Source organism: Cetorhinus maximus, unplaced genomic scaffold, assembly GCF_964194155.1.
Source record: "Cetorhinus maximus unplaced genomic scaffold, sCetMax3.hap1.1 HAP1_SCAFFOLD_480, whole genome shotgun sequence".
Lineage (NCBI taxonomy): Eukaryota > Metazoa > Chordata > Chondrichthyes > Lamniformes > Cetorhinidae > Cetorhinus > Cetorhinus maximus.
Window position 1 is genome coordinate 138,580 of NW_027596422.1, and position 23,896 is coordinate 162,475.

A 23,896-nucleotide genomic window follows, 5' to 3' on the forward strand; every position below is an offset into this window, starting at 1 on the left:
CATACGCCCTGAGAGAGAAGTTTGATGCTGTGTTGTACCGGCTAGAGAGGCTGGGTATCATAAGATTGGTCCAGTTCTCAAAGTGGGCAGCACCCAAATTCCTTAAACCAAACCAGACCATCCGGATCTGCGGGGACTATAAACTAACAATCAACGGAGCAGCCAAATTGGACAGGTACCCCATTCCCAAGATTGAAGACCTATAGCAGGAAGTACAACGTATATAAAGCTTGACATGAGTCATGCATATCAGCAACTGGAGTTGGAAGATGCCTCCTGGGAATTTGTGACCATAAATACCCACAAAGGGTATCAACATACATGCCTGCCCTTCGGTGTCTCCTCGGCCTGTGCCATTTTCCAAAGGACAATTGAGAGCTTACTACAGGGCCTACCTCAAGTAATGGTCTACCTGGACAACGTACTGATAACTGGGTTCACAGAAAAGGAACACTTGGCAAACCTGGAGGAAGTTTGGGAACAATTTTTGGAAGCAGGAGTGTTCCTGAAGAAGGAAAAATGCACTTTTCAGGCAAACAAAGTCATTTATTTGGGCCTCTGGGAAGATGCCCAAGGGTTACACCCTGTTGTGGAGAAAGGTAAAGCAATAAGAGAGGCACCTGCACCTAAGAACATCTCTGAACTTAAATCATTTTCAGGGATGGTAAATTATTATGGGCGATTTCTACCAAATTATTCCACAGTTCTAGCCCCTCTACATTCTCTGCTAGGAAAAAAACAGGGTTGGTTTTGGAAGTCACCCCAAGAAGAAGCCTTTGTGAAAGTAAAACAGCTCTTATACTCTTCAAATTTGTTAGTGCATTATGACCAGACAAAGGAATTGGTGCTAACCTGTGACGGGTCCCCCTATGGATTAGGAGCGGTCCTATCTCACAAAATGGATGACAGCACCGAGAGGCCATTAGGCTATGTATCCAGGACACTTATCACAGCTGAAAAAGGATATTCTCAGCTCCAAGAGGAAAGTGTGTTCATTATTTTTGGCATAAAACAAATTCCACCAATACGTGCACAGGCGACATTTCACGATCGTATTAGACCACAAACCACTTTTGGGTCTTTAGTGAGGAAAAGGCTATATCACCCATAGCGTCAGCACGAATATAACGATGGGCCATAATTTTGGCAGCATATGAATAACCTCTGTACATAGACCAGGGATTCATATAGCAAATGCCGATGCCCTAAGTCGCCTTCCTTTACAAGAGAACAATGACCACATCCCAATTCCTCAAGCACTCATATTAGTAATGAATTTCCAAGATTCCTCGCCAGTCTGTGCCAGGCAGATAAGAAACTGGACGAATTGTGATCCAGTCCTGTCTCGAGTGAGAGACTAAGTGTTACATGGCTGGTCCCAGGAACCAGTCTCTGATGAATTGAAGCCATTTTGCAACCGAAGATACGAGATGAGCAGTCATGATGGTATTCTATTATGGGGTGTATGAGTGGTAGTTCCTTCACAAGGAAGGGAACCACTCTTAGTAGAGCTACACGTGCCCATCCAGGAATCTCACGCATGAAGACGATAGCGCAAAGTTTTCTTTGGTGGCTGGGGATGGAAGGTGATATTGGACGGGTGGTAAAACACTGTGTGCAATGTCAACAGCTGCAAGAGTTACCAGTGGCAGTCCCGTTACACCCATGGGAGTGTCCTGGTAGTTACCCCCCTCCCCCCCCTCTATCAACATCATGGGTGGAATTTTCCCAGGTTGGCACTAAGTGCGGTAGCGGGTGGGTAAAATGATGTTTTACCCGTGGGCCTCGATGTCGGGTTTTCGCACTGTATCATCCCAAACCCGGCACATTATTTCTGCATTCCTGGGAAACCTGCTGTTTCCATGGCGAACGGGCTCCCATTCACCCGCCTGCCATCACCCAGCCGCTGCATCTCGCCGGGCACCATGTTTAAAGTCCAGCCACAAGCACATATTTCAGTTCATCCAGACCACCACTGCTGCATGGAAGACATGGCCCTGAAACTAAAGAGAACTGCAGCCCCAGATTCAGCCACACGTTCCTCGAGAACCTTTTGGATGCCGTAGAGACCTGCCAGGATGTCCTCTACGCCCGCTCTGGCCGCAGGATGGACAGCAACAGCAACAGGTGCTGAAGGTGGATAAAGGATCAGATACTTTAACAGTTTTATGGCTGCATCTCTATGATATGACCCTGATCACAAAGAACAAGTGAGCTGCCCTCGGCCAGACAGGAGTCAGACATTCTCAGAGGCTGTGTGAAGATTTATGGAGTGTGCGCAGTGCATGGTCATCATCATCTTCCTGTAATTGAGTGACTATTAGGGCCTCCCCTGCGTCTCCATGACAGGAGCATTCTCACATTCTGCCATAAGCCAGACAGGAGTCAAACGTTCACAAATGCGATGTGAGGGACTATGGTGTCTCCTCACTGCATGTCGTCATCATCCTCCATAAATCTAGCAACTCGAGACGATGGCATCCGTGACCTCATGGATGCATTTATGGGTCGAGGCTTGTGATGCCCTGCAGAGGTCACCTGTGCAGCTCTTAAAGGAGCCATTGGTGTCGAAATTGAGCGCTGTGGTCACTTTCATGGCCACTGGCAGTGGATGCCCTCCATGCCCCTGTGGTGCCAAATCCTGCAGTAGCTGGCAGATGTGCCCAGACATGCACAGTCTGCAGAGACACTGGTTCTTGGTCATCTGCAGGAATGAAAGGCGGCGTCTATAGACCCTGGGTGTCGCTAGGCGCCAACCAGCCAGGGCTCGCTCTGGCTCTTGGGCTGCGTGTGCGGGAGCCACAGCCCCACTTCTTCCTGAGGTTGCTGCTCCTGCCTCTGCGCAGCCAGGAGCCTCAGTCACTCTCTCCTCCGTCGTCTTCGCTCTCTGTAGGCCATCAGGCATACAGCTAGTTCGCCAGGCTCCATGATCCTAATGTACTCCTCCTGCTGGGTTAAAGAGAGAGACACCTGGTTAGCATGGGTGTACTAAGAACCTGTCCTGGTTAAGTGTGACGGCCCCTTAACATTTCCCGGAGAGAGCTGATCCCCACTTGGATGGCCAGAGATTAGTGCGCTGCATGGCTGCCCTGTTAGCTTGAACCATGGGGGAGGCTGGTCCAAACCGGGATGTTTACATTGCAAGAGGCTGTGAACACCTCCAGCAGTGACTGCTCCATGGCCAGCTTTAGCGAGGAGATTGTACAACGTGTGCAGTCCAACTGCTCTGCAGTCCACTAAAGTGCTCCTGAATGTGCAGTCTGTGCTGGGGGGAGCTCTGGAGAACTTGGTGGCTCTTTGATGCCTCTGCGTTGCTTGAGTGGGCAGATAAGCTCGGAGCCCGACCCCAATCATATCAATGTGGCTGTGCCTGAACTGTCTGAATTTCAGAGGAATGGTCACTTCATACAGGTTTCCCTAATACGAGGTATTCAACTCCGAATTCCCCTCAAAGTGCAGCCGCCAAGTGCAGGTCGATTCTGTGCTGTTGTGAAACACGTCGGCGTGCTTTCCCACCGACCTGGACGCACAATCCAGCGGGAGAGGTGTTGGGGGGAGGGTGATTCCGGCGGCTTAGCCGGAAAATGATGGGCTGATGTATGACAATGAGGTTCCCGATGTCCGATGGCGGGAAACACGGCCGCTGTCGGCAGGCTGAGCAGACGGTCGAGAACTGGTTTCCCGCCATCGTGGCCATATTGTCCGCTCATGCCACCGATCACGCCCAGTGCCAGCGGGCATGGAAAATTCCACCCCATGGGGGCTGACCATTGACTAGAAATTGAACTGGACCAGCCAAAAACATACTGTGGCTACAAGAACAGGTCAGGGTCTCGGAATTCTGCAGTGAGTTACTCATCACCTGATTCCTCAAAGCCTGTACCATCCACAAAGCACATGTCCGGAATGTGATGGAATACTCTGCACTTCCCGAAGTGAGTGCAGCTCCAACAACACTCAAGAAGCTGGACACCATCCAGGACAAAGCAGCCGGCTTGATTGGCACCCCATTCACCACCATCAACATCCACTCCCCCCACCACCAATGCACAGTGCCCGCAGTGTGTACCATCTACAGGATGCACTGCACAAACTCACCAAGGCTCCTTCGACAGCACCTTCCAAACCCACAGCCACTCCCACCTTGACGGACAAGGGCAGTAGATGCGTAGAAACACCACCATCTTCAAGTTCCCCTCTAAGCTACACACAATTCTGATTTGGAACTATATTGCTGTTCCTTCACTATTGCTGGGTCAAAATCCTGGAACTCCCTTCCTTGTAGTACAGTGGGTGAAGCTACACCACATGGACTGCAGCGGTTCAAGAAGGCAGCTCAACACCACCTTCTCAAGGACAATTAGGGAAGGGCAATAAATGGTGGTCCAGCCAGTGATGCCCACATCCCATGAAAGAATAAATGACTAACACTGAAAGAAACTACAATTTTCTGTTACACTTAAGTTAAACATAATATGCAAACTCAACTAGATTTTAGAAAGGAATCAATCCTTAAAATTCTTTCACTTCCCAAATTCCCGGAGCTAAACACTTAAACTCGCTGCACTCAGACAAAGCTTAATGCTGTGGACTCCTTGTGTGGCTCCAGTGTCACCTTTTGTTTTATAATGCTCCTGTTAAGAGTCTTGGAATGTTTTAATACACTGAAAGTGCTGTGTAAACATGTTATTGTTGTTGAAATAGTCAGCATGGCTGGAAGAAACTATGGAGCGAGAAACAGAGCTAATGTTTCCGGTCCATGGATCTACATCATTACCGGGGGCGCTTGGGGAATTTTAATTATTTTAGCCAGACATTGAAAGGCTGGAGAGGAGCATTTGGATCAACACTGACATCATCAACAATTTCAGTATCATCCTTTTAGCATTTAATCTGTCCTGCCTTCCATCATATCATAGACCTTCCCTTTGAAAGAACATTTGTTCTTTCAGGTACAATCATTTCAATGAAATGACAGCAAAATGCTGCAGATGCTGGAAATCTGAAGTAAAAACAAAAACTGCTGGAAAAGCTCCGCAGACCCGGCAGCGCCTGTGGAGCAAGGAGCAGAGTTAACGTTTCGAGTCCGTGTGACTCTTCTTCAGAGCTGCTTTTTTTGTGAGGACTAAAGGAGGTGCTGATAGCGGCAGAATGTGTTAATAGCAGAACAAGGGTCAGCGCTCTGTGAAAGTACAACATAGAAACAAGTGACAGAAAGCCCTGTGGGAGCAGGGGTGGGGGGAAAAGGATTTTAAAAATCAATGAATAAATAAAAATAAATATATAAAACTAAAAATGAAAATAAATAAGAAGAAAAATTTTAATTAAATTGAAATAAAGAAAGTGGGATTAATAAAGGATTAGAGATGGTTGAGAGAGTTTATGGTCTGAAGTTGTTGAACTCAATGTTCAGTCCGGAAGGCTGTAAAGTGCCTAATCAGAAGATGAGGTGATTTTCCTCCAGTTTGCGTTGAGCTTCACTGGAACATTGCAGCAGGCTACGGAGAGACATGTGGGCATGAGAGCTGGATGGTGTGTTGAAATGGCAAGCGACAGGAAGGTCTGGGTCATAGAAACATAGAAACATTGAAAATAGGAGCAGGAGTAGGCCATTCGGCCCTTCGAGCCTGCCCCACCATTCATTATGATCATGGCTGATCATCCAACCCTGCTCCCGCTTTCTCCCCATATGCTTTGATCCCTTTCTCCCCAAGTGATAGATCTAACTCCTTCTTGAAAACATACAATATTTTGGCCTGAACTACTTTCTGTAGTAGCAAATTTCACAGGCTCACCAGTCTCTGGGTGAAGAAATTTCTCCTCGCCTCAGTCCTAAATGGTCCACCCCGTATCCTCAGACTGTGACCCCTGGTTCCGGACTCCCCCACCATCAGGAACATCCTTCCTGCATCCACCATATCTAGCCCTGTTAGAATTATATAGGTTTCTATGAGAGCCCCCCTCATTCTTCTGAACTCCAGAGAATATAATCTTAATCGACTCAATCTCTCCTCATATGTCAGTCCCGCCATCCCAAGAATCAGCTGGTAAACCTTCGCTGCACTCCCTCTATAGCAAGAACATCCTTCCTCAGATAAGGAGACCAAAACCGCACACAATATTCCAGGTATGGTCTCACCGAGGCCCAGTATAATTGCAGCAAGACATCCCTGCTCCTGTATTTGAATCCTCTCACTATGAAGGCCAACATACCATTTGCCTTCTTTACCGCCTGCTGCACCTGCATGCTTACCTTCGGCGACTGGTGTACAAGGACACCCAGGTCTCGTTGCACATTCCCCTCTCAGAATAAATAAAATTTATTAACTCATTCAACAGATTTATCTTTAAATCTGCCGCTAGGTTAAAATCCGGGTAGGGGGAGGGAAAGAGGATCTGATTCTCCCACTCGAACAACCTCCTATCCACCAGTCCTCCAATAGCCCAGCGTCCATCATGCTCCTCATCCTCCAGTCAATTTATAGCCATTCAGGTAATAATCTTCCTTCCTGTTTTTGCTACCAAAGTGGATAACCTCTAATTCATCCACATGATGCTGCATCTGCCATGTATCTGCCCACTCACTCAGCTTGTCCAAATCACACTGAAGCATCTCTGCATCCTCCTCACAGCTCACCCTCCCACCCAGCTTTGTGTCGTCTGCAAATTTGGAGATATTACATTTAATTCCCTCATCTAAATCATTAATATATATAGTGAATAGCTGGGGTCCCAGCACCGATCCCTGCGGTATCCCACTAGTCACTGCCTGCCATTCGGAAAAAGACTCGTTTATTCTTACTCTTTGTTTCTGCCAACCAGTTTTCTATCCATCTCAATACACTACCCCCAATCCCACGTGCTTTCATTTTTCACGCTAATCTCTTATGTGGAACTTTGTTGAAAGACTTCTGAAAGCCCAAATAAACCACATCCACTGGCTTCCCCTCATCAGCTCTGCTAGTTACATCCTCGAAAAATTCCAGTAGATTTGTCAAGCATGATTTCCCTTTCGTAAATCCATGCTGACTCTGTCCGATGCTTGTGGACAGGCCGAAGGTGTTCCGCAAAGCGGTCACCCAGTCTGCGTTTGGTGTCCCCAATGTAGAGGAGACCGCGTTAGCAGCAGCGAATGCAGTTGACCAAATTGAAGGAGGTGCAAGTGAAGCACTGTTTCACCTGAAAGGAGTGTTTGGGCCCTTGGACGGTGAGGAGGGAGGAGGTAAAAGGGCAGGTGTTGCACCTTCTGTGATTGCATGGGAAGGTGCCGTGGGAAGGGGATGGAGGAGTGGATCAGGGTGTAGGGAGGGAACGGTCCCTACGGAATGCTGGTAGGGGGGGTGGGTGAGGGGAAGATATGTTTTGTGTTGGCATCATGTTGGAGTTGGCGGTAATGGTGGAGGATGATCCTTTGAATGCGGAGGCTGGTGGAGTGAAAAGTGAGGACAAAGGGGACACGATCATGGTTCTGGGAGGGAGAGGAAGCGGTGAGGGCAGAGGTGTGGGAGAGGGGTCGGACATGGTTGAGGGCCGTGTCAACCACAGTGACGGGGAATAATTGGTTAAGGAAAGAGAATGACATGCCAGATACGCTATTTTGGAATGTAGCACCATTGGAACAGATGCAACGGAGGTGAAGGAACTGAGAGAATGGGATGGAGTCTTTACAGGAGTCAGGGTGTGAGGAGCTGGAGTCGAGGTAGCTGTGGAGGTCAGTGGGCTTGTAATGAATATTGGTGGACATTCTACCTCCATAAATGGAGACAGAGAGGTCAAGGAAGGGAAGGGAAGTGTCAGAATGGACCATGTGAAGGTGAGAGAGGGGTGGAAATTGGATGCAAAATCGATACGTTTTCCAGGTACCGATGAGAGTACAAACCGACACCGATACAGTCATCAATGCATCGAAAATAGTGATGTGGGAGGGGGCCTGAGTAGGACTGGAACAAGGAACGTTCCACATATCCCACAAAAAGACAGGCATAACTGGGGCCCATGCGGGTACCCACAGTATCACAGTATCTTTACAGTGTAGAAGGAGGCCATTCGGCCCATCAAGTCTGCACTGGCTCTCTGAAAGAACATTCTACCTCTTCCCACTCCCCTGCATTATCCCCATAACCTTGTACATTCTCTCTTTTCCGTTAGCAATCCAATTGCCTTTTGAATACCTTGATCGAACCTGCCTCCACCACCCTCTGGGTGAAAAAAATTTTCCTCCTTCTACTCCTTTTGCCCATTATTTTGAATCTGTGCCCTTTGGTTCTTGATGTTTTCTTGAGTGGGAACAGTTTCTCACTATTTACCCTGTCCATATCCCTCAGGATCTTGAATACCTCTATCAAGTCTCCTCTCAGCCCTCTTTCTTCCAAGGAAAAGTGTCCCAATCACTCGAGTCTATCCTCATAGCTGCAGTTGTTCATCCCTAGAATCATTCTCATTAATCTCCTTTGTACTCTTTCCAATGACTTTACGTCCTTCCTCAAGTATGGTGCCCAGAATTGGACCCAGTACTCCAGATGAGACCTAACTAGTGTCTTATGCAAGTTCAGCATGATCACCTTACCCCTGTACTCAATGTCCCTATTAATAAAGCCCAAGATACTATATGCTTTATTAATTGCTCTCTCAACATGCCCTGCCATCTTCAATGACCTATGTACGCATACACCGAGGTCCCTCTGTTCCTGCACCTCCCTTTGTTTTAGATGGTCTCACCATCTTTTTCCTGCCACTTCTCTGCATTGAACTTCATCTGCCACTTGTCTACCCAATCCACCAACGTGTCTATGTCCTTTTGAAGTTCAAGACTATCTCCATCACAGTTGACAACATTTCCAATCTTCGTATCATCTGCAAATTTGGAAACCATGCCCTGCACACAACAGTCTATGTCCTTAATATATATCATGAAGAATAAGTGTCCCAACTCTGACCCTGGGAGACTTCACTACAAACCTTTCACAATCAGAAAAACCACCATTTAACGCTACTCTCTGTTTCCCGTCACTCAGCCAATTTCTTATCCAAGTGCCTACTTTCCCTTTTATTCCATGACCTAGAATTTTTCTCACAAGTCTGTTGTGTGGCACTGTATCAAAAGCCTTTTTTAAAAATCCATATACACCACATCAACAGTGTTTCCCTTATCAACCTTCTCTGTTACTTCCTCAAAAAATTCCAGCAAGTTAGTTAAACATGATTTTCCCTTAATGAATCCATGCTGGCTTTCCCTCATTATCATGTACTTGTCTAAGTGACTATTGATTTTACCCCATACTGTAGTTTCCAGAAGTTTCCCTACCACTGAGGTCATTCTGACTGCTCTGTAGTTGCCGGCTTAATCCTTGCACCCCTTTTTAAACAAGGGTGTAACATTTGCAATTCTCCAGTCGTGTGGCACCTCCCCTGTGTCTAAGGAAGACTGGAAGATTATCATTATTTCCTCTGCAATTTCCACTCACTTCTCTCTGTACTCTTGGATGCATCTCATCCGGTTCTGGTACCTTATCTATTTTAAGTAAAGATAGTCTTTCCAACATCTCCTTCCTCTTGATTGTAAGTTTTTCTAGTGTACCAGTTACCTCCTCTCTCACCTTGGCCTGGGTAGGATCCTCTTCCTTTGTAAAGACAGATGCAGAGTACTCGGACAACACCTGCACTATTTCTCCAGCCTCCATATGCAAGTCCCATTTTTTGACCCTAATCAACCCTACTCTTTCTTTTACCACCCTTTTATTATTTACATGCTTGTAGAAGACCTTGGGATTTCCTTTTCTGTTCGCTGCCGGCCTCTTTTCATGCTCTCTCTTTGCTTTTCTTATTAGTTTTTTCATTTCCCCCCGGTCCTGCCATATTGAGGCTGATTTTACATTGTATTTTCAACTGACATCTGTTGTGTGCGCACTTCCTCCTTTTCATCTTCTATCTCTCTCATCATCCAGGGTTCTCTGGATTTATTTGTCCTACCTTTCCCCTTCAGGGAATATCCCTTGACATTTGCTGCAATACTTTTTCTTTAAAGGTGGCCCATTGTCGGCCACCCTATTTTCTGCCAACATTTGATTCCCACTCACTCATCTCAGATGCCTTCTCATCCCATCGAACTTGGCTTTCCCGCAATTAATTATCCCCATTCTGGATTGTTCCCTGTCCTTTTCCATGATTAACCTAAACCTTATGATACAATGGTCACTGTCCCCTAGAGGCTCTCCCACTGATATTTGATCCACTTGGGCCAACTCATTCCCCAGAACCAGGTCCAAAAGTACATGTCCTCTAGTTGGACTGGAAACATACAGATGCAGAAAATTATCTTGAACACATTCCAGGAACTCTTGCCTACTTTTCCCTTTGTATTATTCCTATCCCAGTCCATATTCGGATAATTGAAGTCTCCCATTCTGATTACTCTATAACTCTTGCACCTCTCCATAATTTCTTTGCAAATTTGTTTCCCCATATCCCTTCCACTAGTTTGTGGTCTGTGTCGTATATAATCAATGTTGCTGCACCTGTTTCATTCCTTACCTCCAGCCAGAGAGATTCTGTCCTTGACCCCTCTGGAACATCTTCTCTCTCCAATCCTGTAATGCCATCTTTAACCAGAATTGCCACTTCCCACTGCCACCCTAACCCCCACCACCACATTTTCTTCCTTTCCTGTCTCTCCTAAACACCTTGTACCAGGAATATTTAGCCCAGTCCTGCCTTTCTTTGAGCCAGGTCTCTGTTATAACAATAGTATCACATAATTCCATTTGTTAACCTGTGCCTGCAGTTCACCAATCTTATTAACCACACTCCGTGCTTTCACACACATGCACATTAGCCCTGATTTAGGCTTTTTATCCTTTCCCCCTCATTCTGGTCCCATCTAATGACTTACTGTTGCCTACTCTAGTTCTAACAAACTCTCCAAGGTTCTATTAACCTTGATACAACTGGCTGATATATCCTTGGTATCAGTTGATGCTTCCCTACTCCCCACTGCCAGTTTTTCTCCTCTCCACTCTGAATTTCCCCTCAGGGTCCCATCCCCATACCAATCTAGTTTAAACCCTCCCCAATAGCACTAGCAAAGCTCCCCGCGAGGACATTCATCTCAGTCATATTCAGGTGTAGATCGTCCAGCTTGTACAGGTCCCACCTCCCCCAGAACCTGGCCCAATGCCTCAGAAATCTAAAGCCCTCCCTTCTCCTCCATTTCTCTAGCCACGTGTTGAACTGCTCAATCTTCCTATTCTTGTGCTCACTGGCACGTGGCACTGGGAATAATCCTGTCATTACTGTTCTTGAGGTCCTGCTTTTTAATTATCTTCTTAACTCCCTAAAATCTGGTTTCAGGACCTCATCCCTTTTCCTACCTATATCATTGGTACCAATGGGGACCACGACCTCTGGCTGTTCACCCTCCCCCAAAAGCATGTTCTGCAGCTGCCCTGTGACATCCTTGACCCTGGCACCAGAGAGGCAACATACCATCCTGGAGTCATGTCTATGGCCACAGAAATGCCTGTTTGCTCCTCTAACTATGGAATCCCCTACTACTATAGCACTCCCGCCCTTCCTCCTCCCCTCCTGTGCAGCTGAGCCACCTGTGGTGCCATGAACTTGGCTCTTGATATCGCCCTCCGAGGAACCATCTCGCTCACCAGTATCCAAAATGGAAAAGCAGTTAGAGAGTGAGGTAGCCTCAGCAGATTCCTGCACTACCTGCCTGTTTCTCCTAGATACTCTGGCGGTCACCCATTCCCTCTCTGTGTTCTTCGAACCTGCTGTGTGACTACCTCTCTAAAAGTGCTATCCACGTTATCCTCGGCCTTGTGGATGTACTGCAGTGACTCCAGCAGCCACTCAAGCTCCCCAAATCAGAGCTCAACTTTCTGCCACTAGTGACGCTTCCTGCAGATATGATCATTGAGTCCACTCTGTGCCTGCGCGACTTCCCACATCCCACAGGATGTACATTCCACATGGCCGAGCTGCGCTGACATACCTTAAACTTTGTATGAAGCATTTACTACGGTATTTATTTTATAATTTATTCTAAATTACTCATTTAAAAAAATTATTTTCTTAATTAATTTGGAATATTTCCCACGTATAGTACAGTACTGTGTTTATTAAATGCTAGCATCACCCACAATTACAACTAAAAGTTACACATTCCTTAATTACACGGGTATGTGTTTTAAGTATTTATTTTAATTATTTTATTTTAGCTATTTTATTTTACTTATTTTGTTGTATATATATTTTTTATTTTAAAGTTTTACTTCTTGTTATTTACAAGACCTACTTTAACTCCTGCATCCTAAGCTGGCTTTTAACACACTAACCCTTACACCAAGCTCTTACCAGCCAATCAGCTTACTGGTTTCATGTGATGTCACAGTTGCTTTTACCACTCAGCTTCTACAGAAGCTGAAATGCTCCTGGTTCCAGACTTGCCTCTGCTCCACTCTCAGGCAAGAAAGGCTGTGCTCTGAGCCCAAGTATCTATTTATGCTGATCCTGGTTCCTGACTTGCCTCTGCTCCACTCCCATAGCCGCACCTTTTAGTTGGAGGAAGTGAGACAAGTTAAAGGAAAAGTTATTCAGTGGGAGAACAAGTTCAGCCAGACAGAGGAGAGTGGTGGTGGATGAGGATTGTTTGGGCCTCATTTCAATATATGACTGAATTCAATAACAAATGTTAAAACCTTAATAAGTTCTCAATCAAGCTAGTAACGTTGTTCTCAACCTGATGTATTTTACCCCACTTTATTTTCCTTCTTCACAGTTAACTTAATGGCGATTAGAATACTGTCTCAGCAAAAGTGCGGTCTCTCCAAATGTGTTACTTGCTACCTGGTGGCCATGGCAGTGGCAGATCTACTGGTCATTATCCTGGACCTGATATTAAGACACATACCAATTGTTTATGGGGAGCAGTTCCAGTTCCTGTTTTCCATTCCCGTGTGTAACATACACGCTGTTTTCCTTTATGTAGCCACTGACTGTTCTGTCTAGTTCACTGTCACTTTCACCATTGACCGATTTGTGGCCATTTGTGTCCAGAAGCTGAAAAGTAAATATTGCACTGAGAAAACAGCGACTGTGGTTCTGGGAACAGTGACTGTGCTGAGCTGTTTAAAGAACACTTTCTGGTATTTTATGTTCATAGGTGAATATTTGCTGTTGAATGTCCCCTGGTTTTGTGATGTAACAGGGGGTATTCAGTATTCTCAAGTCTGGGGATCAATTGAGTTCCTCCATAATATTCTAAACCCAGCGGTCCCATTTGTTGTGATTTTGCTGCTCAATGTTTTCACTGTCAGACACATTTTAGTGAGCAGCAGAGCCCGCAGGAGACTCCGGGCTGACAGCAGTGGGGAGAGTCCCAGAGACCCAGAGATGGAGAGTCGAAGGAAATCCAACATTTTACTGTTTGTTATCTCGGCAAATTTCATCCTGTTATGGACGACGTTAATGGTTTATTCTGTGTGGTACCGGATGTGGGATTTGGGATATGATTCTGTTTGGATTGATGAAGTTGTGCTGGAACTGGGCTTCATGCTGCAGCTCCTGAGTTGCTGCACAAACACTTGTATTTATGCCGTGACCCAGACTAAGTTTAGAGAACATCTGAAGGATATGCTGAAATATCCCTTCACCCAAATTGTTCGACTCATTCATTGATCAGAAAAACTGAATCACTGAGAGCTTCAGGCACCTTCTCATTTTATTTCACATTTCCAGCAGGGGCCATGTCCTGTTCCCCATGGTGATAGGGAATGGGGGTGGGTCCTGTTTCCCACAGTGACAGTGAAGTGAGGGTACAGCCTGCGGCCAATAGTGATGGGAGACTGAGGGTGGGGCCTGTTCCCATGGTGAAAAAGCATTAGGGGAGAGGCCTGTTGCCAAGGTGACATGGAACTGGGAATTGGGAGATTTCCACATGGTGACAGGACGTAGGGGAGGGCATTGGGTGATCTCTGGCACGGGATCAGCTCACTCAACGCAGGCCCGGGATGGAGCTCCGTGCTCCGTTTGGCTCGCTATCACACCAGGAGACTTCAGCTAACACAGCATAATCTGGAGCCTGGGCCTGTCCTGCTCTGGGGGCTCAGTAACAAACCCCATGAGATGAACTTTTAATAAACACTGCGGTGTATTTAACTCCTTGTCAAACACTGTGAGGCAGCTTTCAGTTTTTAGGTTGATTTCACAGGCAATCTCCAGCTCTGAATTCCTCAGCAGAGAGCTTCTGATCTCCGGATAGTCGGAGTCCGGATGGATGTACCCCGGAAGATGCGCCATGGGACATTATCGGAAGTCCCAACGCACTGACTCTGCGGGAACTGCCAGGGAAGTTTGAACATCTGATGGGCAATTCACCTGCTCACTGGGACCCTCCGCAAAAGTCTCCAACTTCAAACAGTTCCCGTGTACTTACCTGAATAGATAACCAGGAAATGTTAGACCGATGAAAACCTAGTCTAACTCCTGGGTAACTGCACAGCTGACCGACCAATCACTCACCATGTCCCCCCCACCTGACTGCCTCGTGACCCCCAACTACCCCCTGACACCTGACTCCCCATTGACCTCCCAACACCCCCAACTCGACCTGACTAGCTGCTCCACCCGACTCCGCCGACGCACCCTATTCCCCCGACTCAACCTGACTAGCCTTTGCCCCAGCTACCCGCTTACCCACCTGCCAAACTGCCCACCTCACCCACCTGCCAACCTACCCAGCTTCCACCTTACCTACCTGACATCCTATCCCCTTACCCATTTACCTCACACAACCTACCCCCTTGCCCGCCCACCCCCATTACTCACTTACCTTCTCTCTGTAGCTTTCCAAAGAAGCTTTGGGACATTTAAACTCTTTACTTACTGGTCAAAGTCCTGGAGCTCCCTTCCTAACAGCGCTGTGCGTGTACCTACACCACATGAACTGCAGTGGTTCAAGAAGGCAGCTCACCACCTCCCTCTCGAGGGCCACTAGGGATGGGCAATAAATGCTGCCCCAGCCAGTGAAGCCCACATCCAGTGAATGAATAACAAAAAATCCGGCAGCTGGTGTTGTAAAAAGGGGGCGTGGCCTGTCCTCCCCCAACGATCCGACGCTAGGAAGAAGCAGTTCCATTTCAGGCTCGCTCCGCATTTCTGGAGAAGCCGGGATGGGAAGACCTGGTCAGGAACGCCGCGCTCCGGTGTGCTGGAGGATAGTAGGAGCGGAGTGGCAATCCGACAGTGATTGACATTCCTCGGAAGATTCTGGCCTCATCTTTCAATTGGATACTTTACAGCCTTCCAGACTCAACACTGAGTTCAACCATTACAGACTGGAATCTCTGTCTCCATACTGTCTCCATTTCTTTTCATGTTTCACTCTTACTCTTGTTCTCACATTCGGAATGCAGCACAACTGCTCGATGCACATCTTTTGTTTCTTTACTTGTCCCATTTCCACTCCCTTTGACTCTGCACGACTAACTCTTCTGTCATTTAATCTCTCCCTGTCTTACACCCAATCACAGAGCTTCCCTATTGTCCTTTTTCTCACCCTCCTGTTGCTTAAAGTCGATGACATTTCAAACTTGTCCAGTTCTGATGCCTGAAATGTTAACTCGATTTCTCTCTGTACAGATGCTGTCAGACCTGATGAGTATATCCAAGGATTTCTGAATGTATTCAGAGGAATTCTCTGTTACTCCAGCCCGGGATCACGGATGCAATGGATGTTATTGAAAACAAGTTCCCTGGGCCATTTTGTTAGAGCTTGTTTGCTTCTAAAATTGTATTTTTACTCTTCTGACATTGTCTCAAATTAACCATTAAACTTCTGACATGGATCCATGTATCCATTTAGCATGGGTGGATGATTGGACAATGGAGAAGTAGCAGAGCGTAGGGATAAACGGGACATTTTCGTTTTCTCAGCCGCTAACTAGGGGATTTCTGCAAGGATCAGAGCTGGGGCCTCAACTATTTACAATCCCTGTTAATGACTTAGACAAAGAGATCAAGCTGAGAGAAGTAGGGAAAGCGGAGGGGTGAAATCAAAAAGGAAATTAGGACAGTAAAGAGAGGGCATGAAAGAATATTGGCAAGCAAAATCAACACAAAGATGATTGATCAATTTAGAGTGAGAGGATCACGAAGGAAAGAGTGGTGCTCATAAAACACCGAAAAGGTAACCTGTGGGTGGAGGCGGAGGATGTGGGTGTGGGTCTGAATGAATACTTTGCATCTGTCTTAACAAAAGAGGGGGAGAATGCTGACATTGTAGTTCAGCCAATTTTGGATCCAACATGCCACTTTGCCTTGGATCCCATGGGCTCTTACTTTCATGCCCAGTCTGCCATGGGGGATCTTTTCAAAAGCGTTGCTAAAGTCAAATGCATTACCCTTATCAACACTCCTGGTTACCTCCGCAAAAAATTCGATCAAATTTTTCAAACACGACCTTCCCTTAACAAACCCATGCTGACTGTCCCCGATTAATCCTTGTCTCTCCAAGGCCAGATATATTCTGCCCCTCAGAATTCTTTCTAGTAACTTCCCCGCCACTGAGGTTAGACTGACTGGCCTGTAATTTCCTGATCTATCCATTCCTCCCTTTCTTAATATTGGAACAATTTTAGCAGTCCTCCAGTCCTCTGGCATCACACCTGTGGCCAGAGAGGATTTGAAAATTATTGCCAGGGCCCCTGAAATCTCTTCCCTAGGCTCCCTCAACAGCCTGGGATATATCTCATCCGGGCCTGTGGATTTATCCATTTCTAAGGCCGCTAGACCTGCAAGTGCCCCCTCGCTCTCTATGTTAATTTCCTCTAATATTTCACAGTCCTCCACCCTGATATCTGTATCTGAGTCGTCCTTTTCCATTGTGAAGACCGACGTAAAGGACTCATTGAGGACTGCACCCATGTCTTCCGGGTCCACACACAGATTACCTCTATTATCCCAAATTGGCCCTACTCTTTCCCTAGTTATTCTCTTACCCTATATATATTTAAATAACCCCTTTGAGTTTTCCTTTATTCTATCCACCAATGCTTTCTCATGCACTCTCTTAGCTTTCCTAATTTCCTTTCTAAGTTCCCTCTACACTTTTTACATTCCAGGAAGGACTCAGCTGTATTGAGCCCTCGGTATCTGGCATAAGCTTCTCTTGTTTTCTTCATCCTAACCTTTATGCCTCTTGACATCCAGGGTTCTCCAGGATTGGTTCCCCCCACCCGTTGCCTTTACGGGAACATAATTGCCCTGTGCTTCTGCTATTACCTCCTTGAAGACCCCCCACTGCTCTGACAGTTTTATCTGCAAGTAGCTGCTCCCAGTCCACTTGTGCCAAATCGCATCTCATCTTAGTAAAATTAGCCTTTCCCCGGTTTAGAACTTTTATTCCTGGCCCAACCTTATTCTTTTCCATAACTATCCGAAATCTAACTGAGTTATGGTCACTATCTCCAAAATGCTCCCCTACTGATATGCCTTCCACCTGCCCGGGCTCATTTCAGAATATTAGGTCCAGAACTGCCCCCTCCCTTGCTGGGCTTTCTACGCACTGTCTAAGAAAGTTCTCCTGGATGCAACTTCAGAATTTTACTCCCTCCCTACCTTGCACACTGAAACTATCCCAGTTAATATTTGGGTAGTTAAAATCCCCTACCATTACTGCCCTATTATTCTTACACTTCTCTGAAATTTGTCTACATATTTGATCCTCTATCTCTCCCTGACTGTTTGGGGGCCTATAGTACACAGATCATATCTGACTAATTAGATTGAAGTTTTTGAGGAAGTAACAAGTAGGATTGATGAGGGTGGTGTAGTTGATGTGATACACATTGATTATAACAAGGCTTTCGACAAGGTTCCACATGGCAGACTGCTTAAAAAAATAAAAGCCCATAGGATCCAGGGGAACGTAGCGAGCTGGATACAAAATTGGCTCAGTGGCAGGAAACAAAGGATGGATGTTTTTGTGACTGGAAGGCTGTTTCCAGTGGGGTTCTGCCGGGCTCAGTACTGGGCCCCCTGCTTTTTGTGGTCTATATTAATGATTTGGGCATAAAAGTAGAATGATCAAGAAGTTTGCAGAAAAATTGGTTGATAGTGAGGAGAGTTGCTGTGGACTGCAGGAAGACATCAATAGACTGGTTAAGTGGGCAGAAAAGTGGCAAATGGAATTCAACCCAGAGAAGTGTGAGATGATGCATTTGGGGAGGTCAAACAAGGCAAAGGATTACACAATAAATGGGAGGAAACTGAGAGGTGTAGAGGAAGTGAGGGGTCATAGAGTGAATGTCCACAGATCCCAGAATGTAGCAGGACAGGTTGAGAATTTGGTTAAGAAGGCTGATGGAATCCTTTCATTTCTTAGCCGAGGTGTAGAATATAAGAACAGGGAGGTTATGCTGGAACTATAGAAAACATTAGTTAGGCCACAGCTTGAGTACTGTGTGCTGTTCTGGTCATCTTGTTACAGAAAGGATGTAATTGCATTCAAGAGGGAACAGAGGAGATTTACCAGGATGTTGCCTGGGCTGGAAAATTGCAAATATGAGGAAAGATCGGAGAGGCTGGGGTTGTTCTCCTTGGAACAGAGGAGGCTGAGGGGAGATTTGATTGAGATGTACAAAATTGTGAAGGGCCTGGATAGACTGGATGGGAAGGGCCTATTTACTTTAGCAGAGAGCACATTGACGAGGCGATATAGATTTTAAGTGATTGATAGAAAGATTAGAGGGGAGATGAGGAAAACCTTTTCTCACCCAGAGGATTGTGTGGGTCTGGAACTCACTGCCTGAAAGGGGAGTAGAGGCCGGAACCCTCAACTCATTGAAAAGGTGTCTGGATATGCACCTCAACTGCCGGAAGCTGCAGGGCTACGGACCAAGTGCTGGAAAGTGGGATTAGGCTGGGGGGGGTTCGTTCTTCAGCCGGGGCAGACACGATGGGCCGAGTGGCCTCTTTCTGTGTTGTAAAAATTCTACGATTCTACGTTACATTCAGACGGTTGCTATGCAGCCATTCACACCTCATCTGGACACATCTTTTGTTTCTTTACTTTACCCATTACCACTGCCTTTGGCTTTTGCACCATGAAACCTTTTATCCTTTAATCTCTCCTGCCCTCCACCCTATCACGCACCTTCCCTTTTGTTCATCGACATCATTCCCCCCCCCAGACCAACTCCTATTGGTCCAAATAAAATCAGCCTTCCTGGTAATAAATCCATGAGTTCTGTCATTGGTGGAGATTGTGGAGTTTGGGGCCGGTTAATTGGTTCAATGTTGCTGCTTCTGGTCTCATTGGTGTCAGGTGAGTGCAGCTTGTGTGTATAAAAGGTGCTGCTCGGTGGCTGAAGGGATGGTTGAGTTGTTTGGTATCATGGGGGATTTTGTAGTGAGGGCTTTGTTCCCAGTGCTGGTGTTAGTTGGAGCTGTTTGTGGCTCTGATACTTGGCAACTGTTTCTGGGCCAGAGGTTTCCATGGAGCAGAGTCAAAGCCACCCCTGTGCCTCAGACAGTCTCTCCTCCTGGGCCTCCCTTTGGTTCCCATTTCCGTGTGTCTGAGGGTGGAAGTGTGTCTCCACTGCAGACTGTGATGGTGCAGTGTGGAGAGGACAAGCTGCTGCTCAGGGTCCAGCTGGATTTATTTGGAACCTGGCACCTGATCAAAGCTGCTGACCTGACCCTGGTGGACAGCAGGTTGTCGGCCAGCCAGGATCTACTCTCAGAACCACACTGTCCTCTTTGACTATGGACTCCATGAGTGTGGCAGCAGGTTGCAGGTAATGGGAATCCTCAGCTCTTGCTCTAAGCTTGGGCTGTAGGTTGTTTCCCACTCTTCATTCCAACAATGGGTGAGATGTCAATGATATTGAGGAGATAGCTGTCTCCTGCTTTATAAAACTACAAATTAGCTTTCTATCTTGTATTGTACTTTACTTTAACTGGTCCCTGAGTCTCTCCAACCTATGACATCAGCCCCATTGGTCTTGAACCTTCTCTTTGGATCCTCCAAGCTTTTCCTTTTGTTGTTTTGAGGATTTTCATCTCAATTCCCCTCATTCAGATCAATCCACCTGGAGGATTCAGTCCATTTTAATCAAACCAGGTTTAGAATGAGATGTGATGAAAATTTGCTTTCTCAATAAAATTTGGATAGCTTGAATTTCCAAGCGATGGTGGGATGTTACACCCAGCTTTCAGAAACTAAGCTGAAGTGTTATTTTTTTCAAAAGGTTACTGATAAATTAGTACTCAAGTTTTATATTATGAAAAGTGAAGTTGCAACAAGATATGGGAACAATGGAATTTACCTGTAGAGGGGATGAGGCTGAGTCAGTGGTGAAGACATCCTAAGATCTTTCACAAATGTGAGAAGCCTCCAGCCTCTGCATCAAGTTCCTGTCTAAAGGAACCAAGGATATGTCAATTCGTATTGAATTCTCCTGTCCAGGTGGTGTTGCTTTGCCTGGGTCTGTACAAATCTGTTTTTTAACTGTTGCCTTAATGAAGGTGTCACTGGGAGCCAGGTTAATCATAATTTTGGGAGTTCTTATAGTAATTTGTAGACCTAATGGATGTGCTTAATCTTTTCTTTAAATGTTTACATTTTTATCTAAACCTCCTGAATTTGTGGCAGTCTTTGCTGTTCCTGAATTCCGGGCACTGATCTCAAAATAAAATACTAATTGCAAAACAGTTGAGTGCCTGATCAAGTTTCCCTCGTAGATTTGATCCACCTGACTAGCATCATCTGCCACATCATAACATTCCCTTCATTCCCCAAAATAAATCCATCTGTCTCCAATGTACTCGGTGACTGAGCATTCACAGCTCTCTGGGATAGAATCCCAAAGATTCACCACCTGTTGAATGAAGTAATTCCCTGTCACATTAATCTTAAGTGACCCCCTGACCTGAGACGCCTACCCCTAATAATCAACTCTCCTCCAGCTGGTGGGAAGCAGCCTCTTCACACTGACCCTGTCAATCCTCCTCAGAATTGTTTTCAGGGGATGGGATGACTTCATTGTTAACCCCTGTGGAGAACATTCTCATTTCAGATCAGTTCTTCATTCCTTCATCTGATTCTTTCAGATGATTGGAGATTTCCTCATCTACACCACCCACCTGAACCACACCCCAGAGTATCATGGATCTGTCATTGTGAGAACGAATGGAGCTGTCGTTCCCATTGAGTGTCGTTATTTGAGGTGAGAATCTTTACTCGCTTTGTCAATAAGATCTACAGCTGCTGGTGGTCTCTGAAGATGTCCTAAAATGACTCCCCTGCCTTTCCAGGAAGGGCAATGTGAGCAGTGACCCCATCAAGCCCACCTGGATCCCATTCAGCTCCACCAAGTCTGGAGAAGGGCATCTGTCATTCTCTCTGCGCCTAATGAATGGTATGTGATGGGTGGATGGGGAGTGATTTCCTGTAGTCACTCACTGGGAGTTACAGCCACTGTCTCTAACCCTTGTCCTCTTGTACTTCAGGTGACTGGCTTACAGAGCGCACTTCGACTGTCTACTACCTGGGTGAGCTCATTCACATTGAGGCCTCTGTTTCAATGACCAACCACATGCCCCTGAAGCTCCACAATGACCGCTGTGTAGCTACATTGAGCCCAGACAAGGACTCCACCCCGAGAGACAGCTTCATTGACCACAATGGGTAAGGAGCTCTCTGCTTTCTCCAGCTGGTCCCATCTCAATGGCTTCACTTGATTCACTTTCTGTCCCTTTTTAATCTTTCTTCAGTTGCCTCCTGGACAGCAAAGCTTGGACTCCTTTTCAACCTTTGTGTTGCCAAGAGACGAGCGGGAGCTGGACAAGCTCCGGTTTGACCTGGATGCATTCCGTTTCCTTGGAGATGACCGTTCCTTGGTAAGAGGAAGCTGATCATTGGGGTCTCCATGTTGGGAGGGAGTCACTGAATCATGACTTGTGTTGAATGTGTCCCTCAGATTTTCATCACCTGTCACCTGAAAGTTGCTCCATTGGATCAGAGGGATTCCAGGAACAAAGCTTGTACTTTCCAGAAGGTGCAGAATGTGTCAGTTCCCCCTCTCACCATCAGCGATGTTGTGTGGGGATGTGATGCACAACCTGGTTGATGGGCTATTTCTCTTGTTTAGCTGCACCCCATTGGAGGAATCGAGCATTGACATTTGTGCCTGTTGCCATGTGGGTAACTGTGGTGCCACAAGGGAGTTGTGGTTAGGTCCCAGAGGAAGGAGAGATCTTGTACCTGAAGCTGGTGGGACATTGATCCTCTAGATGTTGGACGTCCCCCTTTCCCCTCTCTAACTGGAATGTTTGATGTTGCAGAGAGTGAAGCTGGATTGAAGTGGGAGGGTGAGGCCTCACTTGGACCCCTGCAGGAGATGAGAAGTGGTATCGCACACTCCTGCAGAAACAACAGGTCAGCTTTGACCTTGGCAAGGTAGTCCAAGGTCGCAACACATCGAGTAGTAGATTTAATGCTACGCACATTTCTGGATACAATCTTTACACCCATTTTAAAGCATTTAGTCTCTTACCAAACCTGTTGCCTCTGAGAGTCCCAGAACTTTGGTCTGCTCCTGCTTACCCATAGTGTTCACAAATTGCCTCACTTTGGATGGGCTGAGGAAACTGTCCTGAACCTCCCCATTGGAGATGTTCTGCTCAGGTGGCATCTGGGGATTCGTGTAGAGAACGGGATTTGAAATGTCCTCTGTTGGAGAAGCTTCTCCAATCCTCTCCCCCTCTTTGGCGTTGCTGCTCCCGGCTTCCCGGAGCTGGGGTGCGCTGAGCGCTTCACTGCTCCCAGATTGCTGGGGTTGGGGTGAGCTGGCCTCTTCGGGTTGTGGGCAAAGTTGGGGTGCGCTGGTCTCCTCATTGTCTCCAATGTTCTGGAGCTCGGGTGCCTCGTCCTCCAACTCCCTAGAGCTTTTCCGCTTCTTCTGTAGGTGCCGCCCTTGCCTTTCTTCGTCCGAAGAGCAGCTGCCATTTTGAGAGCACATCCACCATGTTTGTCAAGACTCTCCCATTTACTGTTATCAAAGCCCTTTGTAATGGAGGACAGGAAGGACTAGGATTCCGTACTGTCTGTGGGCTTCATGTCATACAATCCGACATAAAAGGATTTGCTGATCCTCAAAATGTCGGACTGCGATGACTTTACTGAACCGTCTTCTTCCTTCAGGCTGCTGATCACAGAGCTCTCTCTGTGTACCTTTTGGAAGAAGAAACGTGAGCACGTCTCATCCTGCTCCACGGAGCGGACTCTGGAACGGAAGATGATCTTGGAGGCCTCCGAGCCAAAGAGCGAGGCTTGCTGGCTCTTCACCTCTTGGAGTTCCTCCTTGACATCGACCCCCATCGACTGCAGCCGGAGCAGATTCTGCATGTTTTTCTGGAGTCGGGACATTTCCCTCTGTTCCTTTCTAACTTTCTGGGTGCCTTTGAGGATGGAAAACCTCTTGATGTTTCCCTTGATCGCTTCCCACCAGTGTGTCAGGGACTCAAAGAGGGGTTTCACGGTTCTCCAACCTTTGTAATCCCTCGAGTTCCTCAATGTTCTCTGGGGTCAGCATTTGCACGTTTAACTTCCATGTTCCCCGGCCAACCCTCTGGTCTTCCTGTAAGTGACAGTCAGCCAGTAGGAGGCAGTGGTCAGAGAAGAACACCGGCTTGACCTCGGTGGATCTGACTGTGAATGCACGGGACACAAACAGGAAGTCTATCCAGGATTGGATGGATCCGTCTGGCTGCGACCAGGTGTATCTACGCTGCGCTCCGTCTGCAGGGTTGCTGATGACGTCGTGCAGCTTGGCATCCTTAACTGTTTCCATCAGGGATCTGGACGTAGCGTCCAATGTGCTGTCGACCC

At 46.8% G+C, this 23,896-nt stretch overlaps 1 pseudogene; it reads left to right on the forward strand.

Moving 5' to 3' along the window:
- The first annotated feature begins 403 nt into the window (after nt 1–403).
- Nucleotides 404–22,136, forward strand: LOC144673807 (zona pellucida sperm-binding protein 3-like; annotated as a pseudogene).
- The last annotated feature ends 1,760 nt before the right edge of the window (nt 22,137–23,896 follow it).